We start from the raw sequence: 20,255 nt of genomic DNA on the forward strand, positions 1-20,255 counted from the left end.
AGCAGCAGCCTCCTTCAAGCAGCCTCTGTACACTGTATGATTTAGCTACATTTATGATTGTCCTGAACCTCAAGCAAGGACCAGAGTACCTGAAAGTGTAAATGTGTGCAAAACCTTCAAGCCCCAGCATGGATCCTCTATTGTGGCAAGCACATTTCTCTCTCTCTCAGGATTTTCCATAGAGGTGCACAGAGAGAACAGAAATAGAAATTGTTTTCTCTTTCTTTCTCTCTGTGCACCTCTATGAAAAGTATGAAAAGTCCTGAGAGAGAGAGAGAGAGAGAAAGAGAGAGAAATGTGCTTGCCACACTCTATTTTATGACCTGTTTGTGTGGGCTCCATTTGCAAATCACAGTTTCCAAAGCCATGAGCTAAAGGCTAACTTAAAACTTCTTCAAACTGATTGTATTCATTGAGCTGCCAATTGAGATGCTGCTCTCTGTGTTGCTTAGCAGCAGCTTGTTGGACTGTCTATCACAGGACTCCATGTCAGAATCCAGCTTTAATTAAATGTTCTGTTTTACCTCTGTCCCCATCTTTCAGACCACCTTCCAAGTAAGTATCTGGCCAGTCTGGCAATATGAAGATAAGGTACCCATCACTAGTATGCTTTAAGGGAGCACAGATATCACATGGTAACTATTGAATGAAAATGTTTACTGAAAAATAGTTTTGTAAAACAGCCCAGACTAAGCTGTTGCTGAATGTTGAGCTCAAGCTTCAAGCTGTATAAGCCAAAAAACACAGCTGTATCTTTTCTAGCTGCAGCTAAAACCAGCAAAGTGTACTGGAAAAACCTTTTTGGGGGTGAGGGGGAGGGAGCTACTCTCCTAACAGAGGATTACATCTAGAAGCAAGTGTGAATATTTTTCTGCTCTGTTGGTTCTGTACCTGCAATAGCACACCACATAAGTTTTGATTGTGGTTTGTACTTTGATTGTTGAATGGCTGCTTTCACTTGATTTTGACATCTGCTGCAGTAATTATTGTAGCAACTCTTGTCAGAAGCTGGACTTCAGAGCACTGCCCCTACAGCCACAGCTTTACAAACAGAAAAAGTAAGGCAGGAAGGGATGAGCTCATGAAGCACATTTATGCAGGCAGTTAATAGCACATGCTTTGATGTAGGTTGTAACCTAAAACGTTAGGGGGAATAAATATCACTGGAGAAACTTGGTTTATGATTAGTTGCATTATGGGCCTTACGGTTTTGTTAGTAAATTCATCACAACTTTTCACTTCTTCCACCTTGCAGATTTTTGTTTATTTAAAATTCTCTTGTCCAAGAGAAACCAAGGCATTTCGGTGTAAAAGCTGGGGTCAGCTAGGGCGCAGGTCAAGATGTCTGTCTTGGGTGTCACCTCCTGTAAACTCAAAATCTAGCAACAGTCCAAAGAAAGGTCTTAGTTCAGAGAGCAGTGAGGTAATCAGGACACACCTTGCTGGTGAAGGACTGGGAGAGGTGATGCTCGAGCAGAGGTACCAGAAAGGACCCGTGAAAAGGGCTGGCAGATTTGATAGTCCAGCGTGATGTGCCTTTGGAGCAAGAGCAAACAGGAATTCCAGTGGTGACAGGAAGGATGCTGACAGTAAGCAAGATTGATATGCAAAAGATGGACCCTTCTGTGCAATTGACTTACTCTGGAGTCTAGGTCTTAGGAGAGTAGGGCTGTTCCATTTTGCTTTTCAAGCTATATAGATCAGCATTGACTTTTTGTCCTGGTCTTAAATGTAATTTGTGGCTTACATCTTTTGTATTAACAAGATAGCACAAAGACTTAAAGGTAGGATAATCAACTCCGGATAATCAGTCTCATTATGAGATGATGTTACTCTGGGAAGTCTGTGTTTCCGTCAAAATTTGTCAAGAAATGCATTCCAAGAATTGTGAGATACTTCCTTTTACTACTAATGCTTGCATTTCCACTAGGAAGCTGTAGTTTTGAATCTACATATTCTGAGAAAATGTTTTGCTTATAAATTCCTGCTTATTCCTTCAGGAAATAATTGGAACTACTCACTAAATATAATCACTTAGAATTAGAAGAAAATACACTGTCGGGAGAGAACAGTCAGCATTTCCCAAATCATTCTTTGCTTTGTGCCCATGCAAACAATCACTTAAATCACTGCCTGACACAGATCTTGTAAGAATCCAAGTCCCATTTTTAACCCAGACAAGAGAAAACTGTACTTCAGGAAACTACACAAGGCAGCCTCTCTAAACTGAGTAGTTTTCCAGTCTTTACAGATTCACTCATGACAAAGCAAAACAGCCTCCTGACTGAATTTACACAGCTAAATGAATAACTTTTTAAGTTTTTAAATGTCACTATGAAAGTAAAAATATGTGATGTGCTGTATATCATCTCTACAAAACCAGAAGTAGTTATATTATAAATAAACAGAGTTTGCTTGGTATTAGGGACATAGGAAATTCCATTCAAGAACAGACAAATGGCAACATCTTGTCTGGTATCCTGCATCTGGCACAGGCCTATAACAGATGCTTAAAATACTTGGCTGCTTTGGTCCCACAGTCTCCCCTGTTCCACCTCCCACCAATGTTATAAATCACAGTTTTCCTAACTGCTGGTGGAAATCCCTGCCCTGCTCACTTGCATAACATGGGAGGTGGAAGCAAGGGCCAAGGGAATACATTTGCCCTGTGTGATCCTTACTGCACTATTTGGTACCAAGTTTGCCCAAACTGTAGTTCTGACTGGTGCAGAACTTGTAAGGGCATTGCTGCCTGTGTTGCCCACATAGCCAAAGAAAGCAGCTCATAGGTGAGAGCTGTGCTTGGCTCCAGAGAAAGGGGGAGAGCAAACCCCTTCTCACCCTTGTTTGCACACAGGAGGCCAGCACAGCTACCACGGGCCTGGTACTATCAGCTGCCCTCATTCTATCAATTATAGAATATTTTATATTATAGGCACTGCTTCCTAATTGCACCCTACTGCTTAATGATATTTATATCCCGGTTTTGCTTTCTGGGTAACTTTGAAAGTTTAACGCATGATGACTAAAAATTCAATTAGTTTATTATTTATCAATCAGAGTTCACTTTTGTCCTTATTCCAAAGGTTATCAAAACGTGGTTCATCTACCCAGTGGGCCATTTCATGCAAGTTCCCCTCTTTAGGTGACTGGTGCTTCTAGCCATTGTCTCCAGTGTGACATACCTGTATCCAACAAAACTGACTGTGACATTCTCCCTTACTAGAAATGTTACTTTCCACAGATGATCTCCTTCATAACCGACATTAAATTCAATGGTACAGTTCATTAAAGGCCTCTAAAACAGACAAAAGAAAAATCAAAACATTCCAATTAAAAAAGTTAAAAGTTTTAAAACCCTATATATTAATTGCATTAAAGCCTCTCTGTATTCCCATGCAAAATATAATAGTATTTTAAAAAGGCTAAAGAGAACTTATGACTATAGATAATGCAACCAGCTAGGGAAAAAAAAATGCATTTGAAGGAAGAAAATTGTGCCCCTCAATTTGGACATATTGTCTCTACAGTTGCCAAACACTGCTTATAGAGACTGGCCTAATAAATTTTTACATACTAATAAAGAAAAACCGAATCAGCATGATGTGCAAGGGTGCAAGGGCTGTTTAATATAGTTTGATATGTCAGTTTTCTCCATGCTCAAGAATTCTCTGATTTTGGTTCCATTCAATTGAATATAATATTCGGTGTCAAAGGTCTGAATCTAGAGCAGACCTTTGATCTAGCTACCCCAAATTTTGTATCTGCGAAGGACAAGACTCGGCCACATCTTCTTGAAAGAGTGGACATTTTAAAGCTGTGACAGTACCCAGGAGAAGTCTGCATCCTTTAGCATATTCCAAATCGATATTACATTCAATGAGGCTCAGTATTAACAGCAGCTCTGTGACTTTCTGTACTTCTTTCCTGTTTCACAAGAGCAATGACTTTCAGAATATTCATCCTATTCCAGTCAGGAACAGTTGTAGAGGTTTTCAAGGCAGACAAATGAGTCAGGCACTTGTTCCAAATAAATGAAAATGGTGTTCCAAGTTTCCTAGACAGCTTTGAAAACTACATACAGAAATTCAGCTGCTTAATCTATTATGTTCTACATCTCACATTTAAAAGGACCCAAAATTGCTTGCATTTTATTCCAGATATAGGTTGTTTTGTCCACAGCAGTCCATAGCAACCTCATTTTGTCTCTGCTGTTAACATACATGCTGCCCACCTTGCTCATGCCATTTCTAAGAACACAAGTAGCACTCTTCAGAGCAAAGAGAAATTGCTGGTGTTCCCAGACTGCCATGGATATCCTAAATAATAGTGAACCAAATTTCCTAATATCTGTGATTGCATTTGCCCGTTTGTTTAACAAAGATGTTAATATTTTGTTTTTTGAGGACAAATGTTGTAAACCTCAATTAATATGTCCATTACAAAAAGGGCATGAATTACAGCTTTAACTGTGCAGTAAAACAGAACATCTGTGTGAATAAATAATTATAAGGAGATATATAAAACTGTAAAAATAACTTCTTTACTGCAAGTCTTGCCTTAACAAGAAACATAACTACTTCTTCCCTCAAGAAATCTGAATACACTGACTCATGTCTTTGTTTAAGTGTCATGGTAAATTTTTTCTTTTATAACATGTAGTAGTTTAGCTTTGAACTTTTGAGTTTTGGAAAAGGCAGAGCGGAAAAATGTTTTCATAGGAGAGGAGTGCACATTCCAGAGCTGTCGACTGTTACTCATTTATGAGGCAGGGGGAAAACAACTTTGGTTTAGGCTTTGGTTGATGCAATTTCTTGTCTGGTATTTTGTGATAAACCAGAGTTTACACTGTACACTGAAGTAGTGCAATTTTCTCTCTCATCTTTCCAGCTTTTGCTTGTTCAGAATTCTGACCAAGCTTGAAACTGACTGCTGTTGAGGAGAGAAAAATTAGTTGTGTATTACTAGAAAGGATGATCCTTTGTAATATACAAAATAGTCCAGTGAGAAAATAACACATAGTTTTCTGTGAATTATAGAGCTGCACCAAAGCATAGTGGAGCTATGATACTACTTGTAAAAACAGAGCAAACCATTCATCATGCCTTTGTAACCTGAGCAATAGTTTTAAACACAATTTTCCTGGGCTGTTTCATGTTTATTTCATGTATTAATGTCTGATTGTATCAAAAATTTTAAAATAAGAAAATAAAATAAACTCTCAGTAGCTTATTTATTCAAGTAAAGTCAAAAATATCTTTTTGCTCTCCTGCCTTTTTGAAGGCTATTAACATACATTCTTTCTTCCTCCTCTTTCTAGAAAAGAAAATGCAGATTGTCAGGATACTTCAAATTTGATACTCAGCACTTTTTTGATCTCTTCATTACTGGATGTGGAGTCTGGATGTCAGAATTGGTATAGGGAAGTACTCTCCTATTAAACTGAGGTAATTTTCTGACAATTAATCTAATGCTGAAACAATGCAATTAATACGCCTAAGTTCCATTTCCTAAGAAAAATTATTGCCATCGAAAAGGATCTATCTTGTCAAAAATCTTCAGAGACAAGAGGTAGACACTACATGAGAATGCTAACCTCTAGCCAGAGATGAGAACTTCTCCATTCACAAAGCCAGAAAATGTCAGGGTATTCTAAGAGAGGGAGGCTTTGCTGTGGACATCATCTTCTTTTCAGACAGAAACTGAGATCAGTTTCTACTTATTGTGATAGGCATCCCTACAGTGGCCTGTTTCATAAACATGACTCACTCAGCAGGGAAGGTGCCTTTCTGAAAGCCCACCAGTCACTGGTCAGCAGTGTCATGTTTCCCCTGGAGAAGGGAGCTGCTCACAGCACAGAGGTGGTGTAGGCACAGTACAGGAACATGCAGCTGAGGATGCACACAGGAAGGCGCTCAGCTGCAGAATTGTAGTAAAAAAGTACAACCTAAGCAGGTGGCTCTGAGGCTTGCCCATAAGCATGCAGAGCATTAACTTCAGAACCAAGTCATGTAAAAAAGGTTTCGGAAAGTATCTCTTCCTTTCCTGGCACACCAGTAATAAAGATACCAGTAATAAAGATGGCAGTTTTGTGTCTATTGCCCTTATAGCATTGCACAACATTCTTGGTAGGTCAACATTAATCCTAAAGGGGTTAAATAGGTTATCATAAAATCATCACTTCATGTGAGAACCCCGGGATTGATTTGGGGCTCTCGTGTGGTGGTAAAGTCTCTCCTCCAACCCGCGCTTCCAAAGAAAAACTCCACAGCCTCTTGTTGTCCGGTCTCAAGGTAGTTTATTGCTAGCTATCTAAAAGATTGTCCTGCGCTGCGGCTGCTTTGGTCTGCGGCCCAGGCAGAGGTACACACTCTCCTGACACCCTCACTGTCCGGTGTCTTCGTCGTCTCTCTCCCCGCCCAAAGCTGCTACTATCTTTTATATGATATATTACGTACTATATGTTTATAGATTTTCCCCAATACCTACTATCTACGTTACAATGTGCTTTTCTACTCTAAACCAATCTGTGAATGCCAACATCACCAAGAACATGGAGGTAAGGAAGAAGAAGGAGGAAGAATAAGATAAGGACCACTTTCCTCCATCTTAGAACTCCTGACCCCCCTGTACAAAGTGAAAACCCCCCTGTACAGGTACTAAAACCCCCCTGTACAACACTAAAAAATTTTACCCTCTAATTTGTGACTACTTTTACTATACCATCTAACATTCTGTGACTGCTTGTTCCACCCTCAAGGTTGGTAATTCATTCCATGGTTCAAACTCAAAATCACAGTTGTTTTCAGCTGGCTGCCAGGGTCTAAAATGCTTCTGACCAAGGCTTGGAACCTCTAAAAATGTCTGAGGGACATTTTGGGTTCCGACAACTTCAGACAAAAAGAAATAAAATGGAGAGCTAGGAGCATAGGAAGATCAGTGAGAGGACAGATATATTCTTATATCTAACAAAGCTGCTGCAGGCTCCACGTTTGCTTTCAAAGTAAAGGAATTCCATTACAAAACAGTAACCAACATGGAATATAGTTTTTTGAGGTAATTGAAAGCCTGTCTGTTAAACAAATGATACTCCAATTTTATTTATTTTCCAAGGCTTCATATTTTTTCTATATTTCAACAATTTTTGTCCTATCTGTCTCCTAAACCAGCACTTTGGACTGCTGAAAAATTGTTTGCTTAAAGCCAGAACTCTGATTTTAATACCTTTCTGTTATTAATATTCCTTAACTTACATTTCAGCTTCCAATCAAGGTTTGCTGCACCAGTTTCTCTTTTGATGTGAGTCCACTGTACAGTACCTTGGATCTCAGCTAGAATGCACACCATGTCATATGAACAGTAATACAATATAGCTCAACTTCCCCAAAGTAGGTTGAATCAGAAGTTTTAAGGATAATTAAAACCATATTTTTACCAGCAAGCAGAGCCAGTAAGTAATTGAAGCTATACAAATATATTCATATCCACATTGCACTTCATTAGAAATAGAATTTCGCACCCAGAACACAAAAATTCAGAATATTGAATAACTGTGGAACCAAAACATGGAAGAATATGGTGGTCTTTGCATGAGAAGTGCATCATAAAAGGGATTCCAGTAAAACAAGGTGATTCTTTAGACTTTGTATAAACTTTTTTATGCCTTTCTTAGGAGACTTTGGAAAACTTGAAGGACTTTTTACAGAGTAGTATTACTTACAGAAGAATTTATTACTTGTATTGTTTAGGTGAAACTTAGTTATGTATGAATTGATTTACAAATACATGCAAGTATGGAAGTGCACGTATGTTTTCAGCAAAGCCTGTACTGAATATTTAAGACCACCTGATAGTCTGTGGTAATGTCAATAGATAGGTGCCCGTCAATTTGATATTTTGTGTCAGCAGGTTATTCTACATGTGAGAATACATCTGTGTAAATGCAACAGTATGTGTCTTATAGACATTGTTTACATGCAATTCTCTACAGGACTTGTGTCTAGACCAAATCTGAATTTAGACTGCTGTCACTGAGAGCAGAATCTATGGTTTTGTACAGTTTCATGTTTATTTTTATTTTAAATACTGGCTTTCTTTTCACTGCTAACTACAAAGGCTGATTTATCAATATAAGTGGAAGTTACCCAAATAGCAGCCGACATAGAACAAAGTCTATAGCAGCAATTTTGGCCTTGTTCAGTTTGTTGTGGTTTTTTTAATGCTCAGAGCCAATACATGCAAGAAACTATTTCCCATACTGGGGATGGAAATACTGCTAACCCCTTTAAGAATACAAAGCTAAGAAATTAAATTTAAATGATTTAGTAAAAACAAAACACTTTCCTCATTTCAGAAAGGTAGCACTGCCCAATTCAGCCAACTTGTGGCTACCTGCAAAAGGGAATAATTTGATCACCTATGCCTGAAATCACACATTTTTAAATTGTTCTAACCACAGTGTAGGCACAGCTTAACTGAATGATTTCACCATCCAGAGTTACTTCCCACGTTCCTTTGTTGCTCCACTAATATAAAAAAATTCAGGAACTGGAAAGTCATATGATCCATAAAAATGAGAATATTGTGGTTTCTAAGAAAAATATTTATTACCAAGTAAGCTTTTTTGATTTATTAAATGATAGCTTCCCATCATAGTGTTTTTTGATATGGTGTTTGAAACCACAATGATTGTACAAATCCAGGACCTTATTTGTTTAAAGGCACTCACTTGTGTTTTTCTTAATAGAAGTATCAGTTCATGACAATGCCAGGTTCATAGAAGCTTGTCCAGGAATAAATTCTTGAAAAATTATTTTTTTTCCTAGAGTGTCCATTAAGCCAGGGCAGGCACTGTGTCCCAGTGCTAGTATTCTAACATCAGATTTATAGGATGTTATAATTAACAACAGGTGATGGGTAGCACTACATGCACCACAAGCAAAGTGAAAAGACTGGCAGCTAAGAGCCACTTGTGAATCATCAAAGCTTTTCCCTGGATAAACTCAGTAGTAAACCTGATAGGTCTTCTGGCAATTGTTTTGGGTTGGGTTCTTTTTGTTTGGTTTGGTTTGTTTGCTCAGGTTGTTCTTTTATTCCACCACCACCCTTGATCCTTTTTCATATCAAAGATTAGGGACCATCTATCTGTTTTTACAGTTGTGTTGCTTTTCCACTTCTGTGTGTACTATCTATAAAATGAGACAAATTATGCTTCCCTACTCACAGAGGACTTCTTGGAGGATTAGAGACAAGTCTACACAAAATTTTGAAACTACGCCGATTTTTAAGAAACACTTCTGTCTCTAATATTCCAGCTCTTTCAAACTTGTGTTCTGTACAAATAACAGGGAAAAAAAAGTTCAAAACACATGTGCCCTCCACTTCAATTTTAAGAAAGGCTGTGCTTCAGCTTAGGGTTAAAAAGGACGAAGAAAGACACTAAAACACATGAACTGGCAAAACAAAAATATGTCCCAAATGAATTTTCCTTTGTATTGCTAAACAAATACCCTTTTTTCCTTTAGTTGTGGGAATATAAGCAAGGCAAGGTATGTTGGGAAAGGCAAAGACATTGTTCAACCAAGTGAAGAAGGACATGCATCCCAAATGTACCAACAGATCTAACTTTTATGAATAATTCTCAGTGTAGTAACCTGATGTGATCATGATATTCATATGTTAATTATATGTTATAGTATATTGATTATAACAAAGGAGTACTTTATTTTAATTAAAAGACCACATCTGTTTTGGATAACCTAATGTATATTCTTATGGACACTAGTAAATACTTTAAATGCACTAACTGGTAGAAAGATATAAGAAAGAAATCTTAAAAAAAAAAAACTTAAAATAAGAAATATTTAACAAGGGAAAAAATCCATATTCGTGCTGTAGAAAGGATTGGAGATTTTTCATAGATATCATGCTCTTGCCAATAGCCCACAATTTTCTCTACAAATAGCTCTTATATGTTAAATTCATTTCTGCTGAAGCTCTTTTAGTGTGTTTCTCCCCTCCTTTCATCCTCACCACCTCAGAATACACTTGAATCAGTTTCAACCTTAAAGTTTTTAGTACTATTATATTAGAGAGAAATTGCTATTACTCTAGATTTATATTACCAGGTTGCCAAGAGGACCACATGGTGCAGTGGTGAATTTATCCTTCTTGCTACAGAGTTTGCACTTCATTAAAATTCACATAGCAGTGCTTATCTATAGCTGAGACATGACGTGGCCCAGGGGAACACTTGTTACTCTGGGTAATTAATGAGAGGTGATGGGAAATTTTTCTTAGTGTTCTTGATAATCTCTAGGGCATCATCCAACTGTGAAATTTTGGCCTTACTGAAGTGGAAAGCAAATTTCATCAGTAACTAGAACAGGCCAAGACATTTCTCACAAAGCACTTCACGACCTGGTGTCATCTGGCAAAGTTTCTTTCTCAGTACAGCCTTTTTTCAGAGCTGGAGCAACAGTTCATTTCTATTGAATATTTCACATGCATACATTTCTTTTGGCAATCATAAGCATATTCTAAGAAAGGTTCTGCACATTTTTTAGGGTAAATACCTTTCTAAAGGGCTTGAATCTATACTCCAAAAAAGTCTCTCAGCTTAGTGAACTTGCAATCACATCCTCAATAGGAAATTCATGGTTTTGCATGGGCAGGAAGAAAATGCCTAACTGTCAAAATGCCTGAAGACTCAAGCACATAGCTTGACAGAACTGGTAAACTTCCCTTTTCTAGAGTGAGGCTAGCCTCAAAGATAATTTTTTAATTAGAAAAAGAAGAATCACTCCCTCCATCAGATGCTCAAAATTAAAGTTCTGTTACTGAAAAAATAATACCTTTAAAAAAGAAAAGAAAACCCAAACCAATAGCATTTATTGTTGTGGTTGCTAGGCAGAGGTTTTCAAATTCATTTGAGACCAAACAGAAGTGTGTTGTTCTTACTGAAGTGCTTCAGGATAGCTAAACTTCTACTGCATAAAAGTAGGAGGAAGTTTAAAAAGACTGAAAACATTTTGAATTAAAAAGAAGAATCTTCCCCAACCCAAAGGACTATTCAAACATCAGTCAGGTCTCCTAGAAAAAGCTCAGTGATTTAGGCAAGTGTTAGACAGAGCTGAAACTGACTCAGCAATTTTATTTCCCTTTAGCTCTTCCAGGTACAACTTTATTATTACCAACTGTAAATAATGAATTAACATTTATTTAATATTTTTATGAACAATTCATTAGTTTAGCCCTTCTTGTCCTAAACCTAAAGATTTTTCCCAGCCTTATCTATTTAAAACAACATTATTTGAAGAGTTATGAATATACAAAATATGAATATACAAAATAACTGAATCATGAACAGTTATGTATATGGGACAGAAGTTTACAGGCCAAATTTAAAGTGACTGATATTTCATTTAAGTGTTGCTGCAACATAGAGAACAGCTGAACAGATACTGATGGGCAGGTTTCTTGAAGCTCACAAAGAGAGCTTCAACCTTCCTATTCCTTTTGTTGACTGACCCCTGGCTCACAGTAAGATTTTTCTGATTAAGAACACACTGTATTACTGCTGGATGCTCTTGTTTAGTGTTGTACAAATTTCACTGTGACAGGAGCTAAATGAAAGCCCATTTTCTTAAATTACTTAATAGCATGGACATTTCAAAAAAGTTTATTTCTCGTTGTGATGACTGATAAATGCTCTCCGTAATAGATTCACAAAGGGATTAACAATGTTATGAATTTAGCAAAAGTAACTGGCTCTCAACATTAATTGCTGCCTTGAAATTCTATCCTAAACAAGTTATTGTAATGCCTTGGATCCAAAAAAGAATCAGTTCTCTTCTTAACAGGTAGATAATTAGATGGATGTAGCTTCTTGATGCTACTTCTTCTAAATCAAAGTTCATGCTGGTATTGGGCTTTCAGAATGAGCTATATATCACTGATTGAGTAAATTATGAAACAAGACATTTCTGGGGTCAAGTTACCATGCGTGCCAAGGTCTGCATTTCAGATGCAAGGCCTGGATGAAAGATCTGTACCCACACGCATGAGGCACATAACTTTCTCTGAATACTTCAGTGATCAGCAGCAAGGCCACCCACTGCTTGTGTAAGTCTGAGTACAATTTTTATTTGTGTGCCTCAATTCCTTTGTGTGAAAACACACTGGTGATACACTCCTTAATGTAGGAGTTAGGACGATAAACTGGTTACTGTTTGTGAAGTAATAGCATGTTGAAATATGCTTTGCTCACCTCCCTGAACTCAAGGATAGAGGTATATGAATTCTATCTTAAAGAACTTAGAGTCTTGCTGTTTAACTCTAAGACATCCACATTGCTTATCTAATCTGTGTGTGTGTCCTGAGACCCGAATCAGCTATCTCAGTCTGTGAATGGCTGGAGTTAAAGCAATGTATACTTTTCACACCAGGGACAGAATTAAGATCTCCCTGATATTTCGTTTAATATTTATGCAAGCGTATATGTGCTTCTATCTACAACTTTCTTAATGGGGAACTAAAATCAAAAATCACATAGAAACAATACAAACTCCACCACATTTGGGCTACAGAAATAAGAGAAAAGTAAGATGAAGGCTCTCTGCAAAAATAAATTACCTTTAAACTTGTATAGCACAACAAAACCCATAAAATTTCCAATTCAGCAAAAATATCCTTTATATTTTTCTTCTCTTAATAAATGAATGAATACTACGAAGCCTGCTAGAGACTATAGGTGGTGTGTCCTTGTCATGCTAACATCTATATAGATACTGGGACACTTGCTGTCATTGTATCAGGAAAAATCTGTGGCAGCAGGACAACAATTCTTCAGTATGAATTTTGGGGAGAATATTTGTTGAAACCAAAGGTTAACTGCCTCAGATCAGGTTAGAAGGACTGCTGAATGAACATCCTGCAGTAGAAAATAAGTACTATGTCACTAGGGATTTGCCCCTTTGGACATAAGGAAGAGGCCTGAAGAAAGCAGAAAAATATGGAGAAAAACACTGGTCCAGTGGTGACTGAATACAAGCCCATCTGTGCTGGATGGATCTACTCAGGAGAGTATCACATATAGGTACAATATTCACAGTCATGCTGCAGACACAGTAGCCCACAGCAACTCATTCCAAACAATTCTCTTATTAACAGAGTAGTTGTGGGAAAAGATTTATTACCACTCAGCAGGCTGTGTGCACACTCAGCATAGTGAAATGAGAGATCCCCCTGCAATTCCTGCAAAAGCTGGTGATTCCTAAGGAACCACAGGCCAAATATGGCCTAAGGGCTTTAGACATCTGAAGAGTCAGGTCAAGTCAGGAATTTAAGTGTCGTTTGCTGAGTGGAAGTGTTAAGCTTGTCAGATTGAGTAATACAGTTTTTTAACCTGAGCAGTCCAAGCCTGCTACCTTGATAACAGAATTGTACTACAGGTTATGATAAATGTCATCCTTGAACTAGAGGCTTACTTTTGTCTTGGAAGAGCCTTGCCAGAGTTCTTGGGGATATTTTCTGAGAACAACAATGAATGTTAAATATCTTTTTGTTCTTCAGATTTGAGCAGGTGGACTTCGTAGTCATTGGTCTTGCAAAACAGTTTGCAGTAGGGAAGGATTAAGTTTCCATTACCTAACTCAAAAGACTGGCCAAATATAAAACAAAAATGAGGAAAGAATTTGGTTGTAATTTGGTCTGGGTCTTTGAAGGGATAGAAATATTCTTGGATGTGTCCTTTGTTTTGACACATTTATGCTGATTACAAATGGAAGGGCAAAATTGGAGTATTATTTCCTCCAAACTGTCTCAGCCCCACTTTGTTTTAGTGTCTCTGACAGAATCCCTTTGACAGTGAATGAACTTTCTCTTTTAATGTAATTGTTCTTGAAGGTGTTTAAAGCATCCAAAAGAGACAAAGAAATAGTTTTACAAGTAATTTGTGGAAATCTGGAAAGTATCTATAATTTTTAATTTATACAAGGCAATGTAATTTTAATGAGTCTTTTGCTGCTCTTTTAGAAAAAAAAAAAAAAGTAGAGACAGAAAAGCTGCATCAGTATCTTATTTCACTTAAAATTCAGAGAGCTAAATATGTGTCTTTTCTCTTATGTTTTACTGAAACTGCCTTGGGTGCTGCTTACTTCAGCAGCATCAGTTTCAGGAATGAAAGCTAATTAGTGAGAATAAATACAAGCACATCTGGAGTGAAAAAAAAACAGGCTAAAATTATATCTTTATATACTTCATTTGAAGAACCATAAGAGCATTCAAAAAGGAGCAAAGCTGAACAAAAGTCCTGTGAAGCACAAGATTTTTGTCCTGAATTACCAAAAATTGGATGATCACCAACTGACATACAATTTCTATTTTAAAACATAGGTCAGCCTTAAAAAAGGGGGCTCTTTAAATTTTGATGTAAGTAGAAAAATATATACTTGTTGCTTTGAAAAGAGGGGAGAAAATATTTTAGTGTGTTTTGCAGTGCTGAATTATTAATTAGCAACACAGTAATCCTTGGTCCCACCAGCACACAATGCTTCCTGCTTCAGTGATGCACTCCGTGGGAAGGGGCAGTGAAGCTCCATTGGGCACATCTGTGCAGCTTCATTTGCTGGTAGATTTAGGTTTTCAATTAATTCTCTCCTGGTAAACTGTGGAAAGGCAGTTTCTGGGAAAGCAAAGGAAAACTTGTCCCATTTTTGTGGGCAAGCTTCACCCATGCTACAGAATGTTTTTGACAGCAAATGAAGAGGTATCCTCAACTAAATTTTAATCTGCACCCTGACAGGAGGTGAAGTAAATAACAGCCATCCAGCTCTAGTGAAGATTATGTTTATAGACAGGATTGCAGCTTGGGCAAGCCTCCTCCTGTTAGGGCTCAAGGTAGTAGCTTCAGGGTAAAGACAACACAGTAACACGGCAAAGACCTTAAGATCAACTCAATATTCGTAGTGAGATTAAAAAAATAAAAATACTTTCTATTGAGTCAACAGTCACAGGAACTGCTAAAAAGAAAAAAGGAACAACTTAGAGCTATGCGTGGAAGTTACCATCTGTAGTATTTCCAGCTATTCAATCAAATGCACAGTTAGCTATAAAACTTACTGAAAGAAGCACAATTCCCCTGAAGAGTCAGAGGGAAGAGAAATCAGATTCACAGGCTTTTTTCTCCTGTACAAGCAGTAAAACAAACAGGTAGGTATTTGTCAGCACTTCTGTGAGGTCTATAAAATTGAAAAGAGGAGCAATTCTAGGTACTTGCACTACTTCCACTCCCACCCATAAAAAGCAAAAGCTTATTTTTTTCCTAATTCACAGAAATCAAAGAAATGGTGTATCTACAAATTTAGGAATTTATCATCAGAAAAACTAACAAAAAAGTAGAACCCAAAAGCCCAAATACCCCAGACACCACACATCCCCAAACACACCACAATTAGTTTGGTAGGTAGGTATAAAACAGAGATGTAGGTGGGCAATATAACACTGGTTAAGGCTATTTGATTTTCACCCTAGCAAAATAGGTGAAGTCTGTTTAATAAACCATCATCTTTTAGAACACAGGAGGAACATTTCCTTGAGATGCATTTCCTGTTATTCTCTCATTATTCTTTAGAATGGAGAGGAATGGTGCTTACTTCTCTAGGTGGGGTAGATGATTCTGCAGCTTGAGCTACTACTTTGATAAAAGCAGAGGGGGAAAAAAGCTTTCTAAGTCCAAATTCCCATGAATAAGCACATCAAGCATCTTCACAAATACTTCACAACAGCTTCCAGACTCAGTGGTTGGCGCTGGAAACAGTCCAGTAAAGAAGATGAAATCAAGTAAATACAACAAACTGTAATGTGCTTATTATATTTTTTTCACATCTAAAATAACTTCTTTTTAATGCAGTTATGTTTTTCCTGGAAAGACTCACTGCAGAGACAGATTACAAGCTGCTTCATTCCCTTCTCCTGCAAAGAATCTCTGTTCACCAGAAATAACTCTTGTAAGGCAAATGACTCCTAATCCAGTTGTGGGCAGCTTATTGACTCTGTATCACTACATGTGCATGAACCACCTTCCTTAATAAGCCTTGGGGATTTTACATTGAGCAGAGCAATTGAAAACCTTTGTGGCTGAGCAGTTGTCAGTATGGGTCTTCCAACAGAAGTCACCTAGACATAAATAATTTCCATTTAAGTTTCAGTTGCTATTCCATGTCATTTATTTTATGGATGCTGCCTCATCCCAATTCCTTTAGCTGCTCTACATCACGGGACCCAACCCATTAGAAGTGCAAGTTGTGGCAAGCAGTAGAGGCCATGAAAGCTGATTAAAAGCTCACTGCTGTTTGTGCTGTCCATTGCAGCACCAGCTCAGCCCACGGAGCTTGGTCAGGTATTTTAGCAATGCTGCGAAAACCACAGCCCTCCCAGCTTCGTACACAGCTACACAAACCACTGTTGCTCTTGGGTGTGAATGATTGCTGACAGCACCCAACTGTGAGGAGCAGAGGGCAGTTTTTCATTATAGAGGTCACAGTCAAGTCCTCTAAGAAAAAATTCCAGTGACTTCAGCTCTCACACAAAGCAAACATAGTGGCTAGTAACACTTGGCCTCCCTTTGCTGTCAGATATGACACTTAAGCTCTGCCAGCCACCTAAGAATTGCTAAAATAAATATGCACTGCTACTAGCAGGTACTGTTTCCACTTGTTTTGCCCCCATTCATGCTGTCAAGGCAGTTTCTCCAAAAGAAAAAGAAACCCTGGGGTTTTTGACAGGGAAAGAAGACCTCAAATTTATATCTGCTTTCTTTAATTTACCAAAACTTACACATTATGTAGTAATACCTGTCCAGTGAGTTTGACAGAAGTGACAGTATTTAGTTTAACAGTCTGCAGAATAATTTCCCCAGATAGCAGTGTGCTAGATTGGATGATGTTCAGACTCCCTCTTTGTGTTGTCTATGTGGCATGAACACTGTATTCAAATCCAGGAGACATATTTTATCAGATGCACTGCTTTCTCTTCTTTAAGGGTATTTTGAGATGCAAATTCTCTAAAAAACTTACAAAAATATAAACATACAAACCTGAACTCCAAGCCTGTTCGCACACAACTAAGTTGTTGTTTTTCTTTCCTTCCTTTTTAAACTGTTCTGCTTTTATCCCATTATTTCATCCAAGTTTCACAATTGTTGTACTTTGGAGATAGGTTTCTTAAAGCAGGTTCCCACTTCCATGGCAAGGTCTATTGAACATTTCAAATTAAGTGTTCCTGTTAAGCTATATGTAAAATTTGTATGTGATAGTTCACATTTGTTTTATTGGTTTAGTAGGGGAACTCAGATTATGCTTTTCTTATGAATATCTAATAGAAAGATTCCAGGGCAGAAACACAGCTAAAGCAGAAATGTTAATATTTTGTGATGTGTTTCTGTAGTTAATTCCTTAGCTGGTTCATCTCATTTCTGACTGATTTCACAGGTCGCTGGATTTGCCAACACATTTTTGCTCTGAGTCACTTCTTTGCCAAACCAAAGAGAAAGGAAACAAACTTGTCTTTCTACCTCCACTGCTAAATACAAGACAGGGCAGGAAATAATTATGGAGACAACAAAAGGAGTACAAGTACTCTTAATTTCTGTGCATAAGCACACATGTACTCTTCCATGAAACATGTAATTTGATGCATAAAATTTTAGGAAATATTTCAAACCCAACAATACTTGACTGTTTAGTCCTGAATCAGTTCTTCCCTGTGGCACTTTAAATGTATACCTCTTAACTAAAGGGCTTTATATTCCAAGCTAGATCCTCTAGTCCTCCATGAGATGCCAGTGAGACGCACAAATGTGTCAATGTGACAATCACCCTTCAAAGTGAAGAAAATCCCGCATTTAAACCAGAACACCTGTTAATAGATATGTGGGTAATTTCCTATTATAAATTTGGCCAAAACAACACACTACAACAAGTGGTCCCTGACAGCAGGCAGAAGTCCTCTCCATAATGTGATAGGGACGGGTTATACAACTGTTCACATCATTTGCTGGGACACCATTCACCATTTTCTATGGATATGAAACTTTAAAAACGTTAGCGTTTGTTTATTTATTTCTACCCAGACCTCAGTGTGCTAAATGAAACAGACTGGTTTATTGGCATCTGTAAGACCTTAAATTTATTAAAGGACGAATCTATGGTGAGTTCAAATGCTAACTCAATTAGGGTGCTTACATGGGGTCTTTGCACAATGTTTATGAGATGAAGTTTGAAGTAAAACCCAGACATATTCTGTTTCTGTTTTGTACCACAAAGATTGCAGTGCAGCTAGGAAACATACTTCACTGAGTCACATCTTGGAAAAGAAAAAGAAAGATAAATGGCTAAAAATACAATAATACTAGGATATCTGGAAATAAACACTAACTGAGCTAGAAGACTTTTTTGTAGTCCAACTCACAATCACTTCATGTTCAGGATGTTGCTTCTGCTACCCAACTTAAAAAAAAAAAGGGGGGGACAATCCCTTCTCTTGATGACATTACATCTGTAAGAAAAGCAACAATTAATTGCTGTTGCTGTCCTGTATTCAGCTGAGTAAGGCTGTAGAGGTTGAGAGTCCAGGTATTTGCCATTTCAGCTTCTAGCTTATCAATAGCCCTTAATGTTTAACTTAATTTCAGATCTTGGAGCTCCTTGCAAACATAATGAGCCAGTGCTTTAGCCTTGCAAAGACACACAGCATTGTGCAGGTTCCCCTGCCATGAAACAGAAATCAGTAGCAGAAATTGCTTATGTACTTACAGCAGCAGAAATGGAGAGGCCAAGCACCAATAATTCTGTTTATATCATATACCTATGGGGGTTTTATTTACACAGAGGCACTCATTAAACATAAACATCAAAGGAAGAAGGAGAAAAGGTTGCAGCAAGTAATGAAAAACAATGTCAGAATTAAGGCCCTTGATGTGTTTGAAATATTTCCCTTGCAGTTCTAACTTTTCACTTCATCCCTGCTTTTTTGCCAGGGTAAGAACTATGTAGGAAGTCGCAGTCCAGTACCTCTGTAAAGCAGAGGAGTACAGCAGGTTCTACAGGTAAATGTCTGACAGTGTTTGGCTCCACATGTCTCTTCTTCACCTAAATACATTGCCACAGTTGAAAGTCTGAGTTAGGCCTACACCCTTTGTCACAAGACACTGCCTTACTCATGTCCTCTGCCTCAAAGCAGGGCTTTCTTAAATTCTAGAGGCTTAACCAGAAACAGGATCAAAGTAATCTTTAACCTGAAGCAACCTTTTTTTAAAAGTGTATTACTAGAACAGCTGCTTGCTGCATGCATTGCATTTGCAAGCATATACTGTCACCTTTTCCAAGTGACTAGGAATTTATTTTGAAGCAGAAGCAAAGGCAAAGTATCCAACAAGTCATCTGATTTATTGCAGTAACCCTCATATACATGCAGTGTTAAAGTGATCATATGGTTGGCTGTAGATATGCTATTTAATTCAGTTCATTGGAAAGGTTTAAAGGATTAAGTGATACACATATGCTTTTGTAATTACATAAAGATGTTAAAAAGCCCAGTTTTTTAAAAAAGTGCTAAATCACTGTATAGGATATGCAAGCTAAACCAAGAGCCTACTTTGGAGACAAAAGTGAAAACATATATTTGCCAAGTTAGATAGCAAAAGTTTTGGCACCTCTGAAGATCTGGAATGCGTCTACATGTAGGTGTGATTCAAAACAGTATATACACATTTCCAACATCAAGATCTGCAATTCCTCACCATCCTACCAAAAATGCTAAAGGATTCTGATAATCTCTGTAGTACCTTGGCTGAGCCTGCATGTTCTCTGGTGTCACATGCCATTCTGAGTGGTTTTAGACTCCAGCATGGATAGCAGGACTTAGTATCCCAGAAGTCCTTAGTGCTGTGTTATTTGTGAGAAGTAAAACATGGAGGCTTACTTTTCTTTTTATTGTTTTGTTTGTTTGGGTTTGGTTTTTGTTGTTGTTGTTGTTTTTATTCATTTGTTCTTCTAAAAAGCAGTGTTTCTTTAGTATGATGTTTCCTGGTCTATCCATCTGTTCCTCCCCTGAATAACTTTTGAGATTGCTGGGCAATTTGAAACTAATCCTGAAAGTCTAAAAGAAAACCATATCCTTGCACAAGTTCCTGAAAGTCAGTGGGTAAGCAATGGGTAAAGACACAACTTGGCATCTTCACAGACAGAAAGGCAGAC

The 20,255-nt window shown here is 37.7% G+C and overlaps 1 protein-coding gene across 5 annotated transcripts in view; it reads left to right on the plus strand.

Moving 5' to 3' along the window:
- Positions 1–20,255, plus strand: part of COL8A1 (collagen type VIII alpha 1 chain) — an 87,196-nt gene that overhangs the window by 7,831 nt on the left and 59,110 nt on the right. For 4 of the 5 annotated variants that reach the window (XM_072924718.1, XM_041714067.2, XM_072924721.1 and 1 more), the window contains one exon: positions 5,321–5,447. The exons of the other annotated variant lie outside the window; for it this stretch is intronic. The gene's annotated coding sequence lies outside the window, so the exon portion shown is untranslated. The remainder of the gene's footprint in view (positions 1–5,320; positions 5,448–20,255) is intronic. 5 annotated transcript variants of the gene reach the window in all.

Source organism: Taeniopygia guttata, chromosome 1, assembly GCF_048771995.1.
Source record: "Taeniopygia guttata chromosome 1, bTaeGut7.mat, whole genome shotgun sequence".
Classification (NCBI taxonomy): domain Eukaryota; kingdom Metazoa; phylum Chordata; class Aves; order Passeriformes; family Estrildidae; genus Taeniopygia; species Taeniopygia guttata.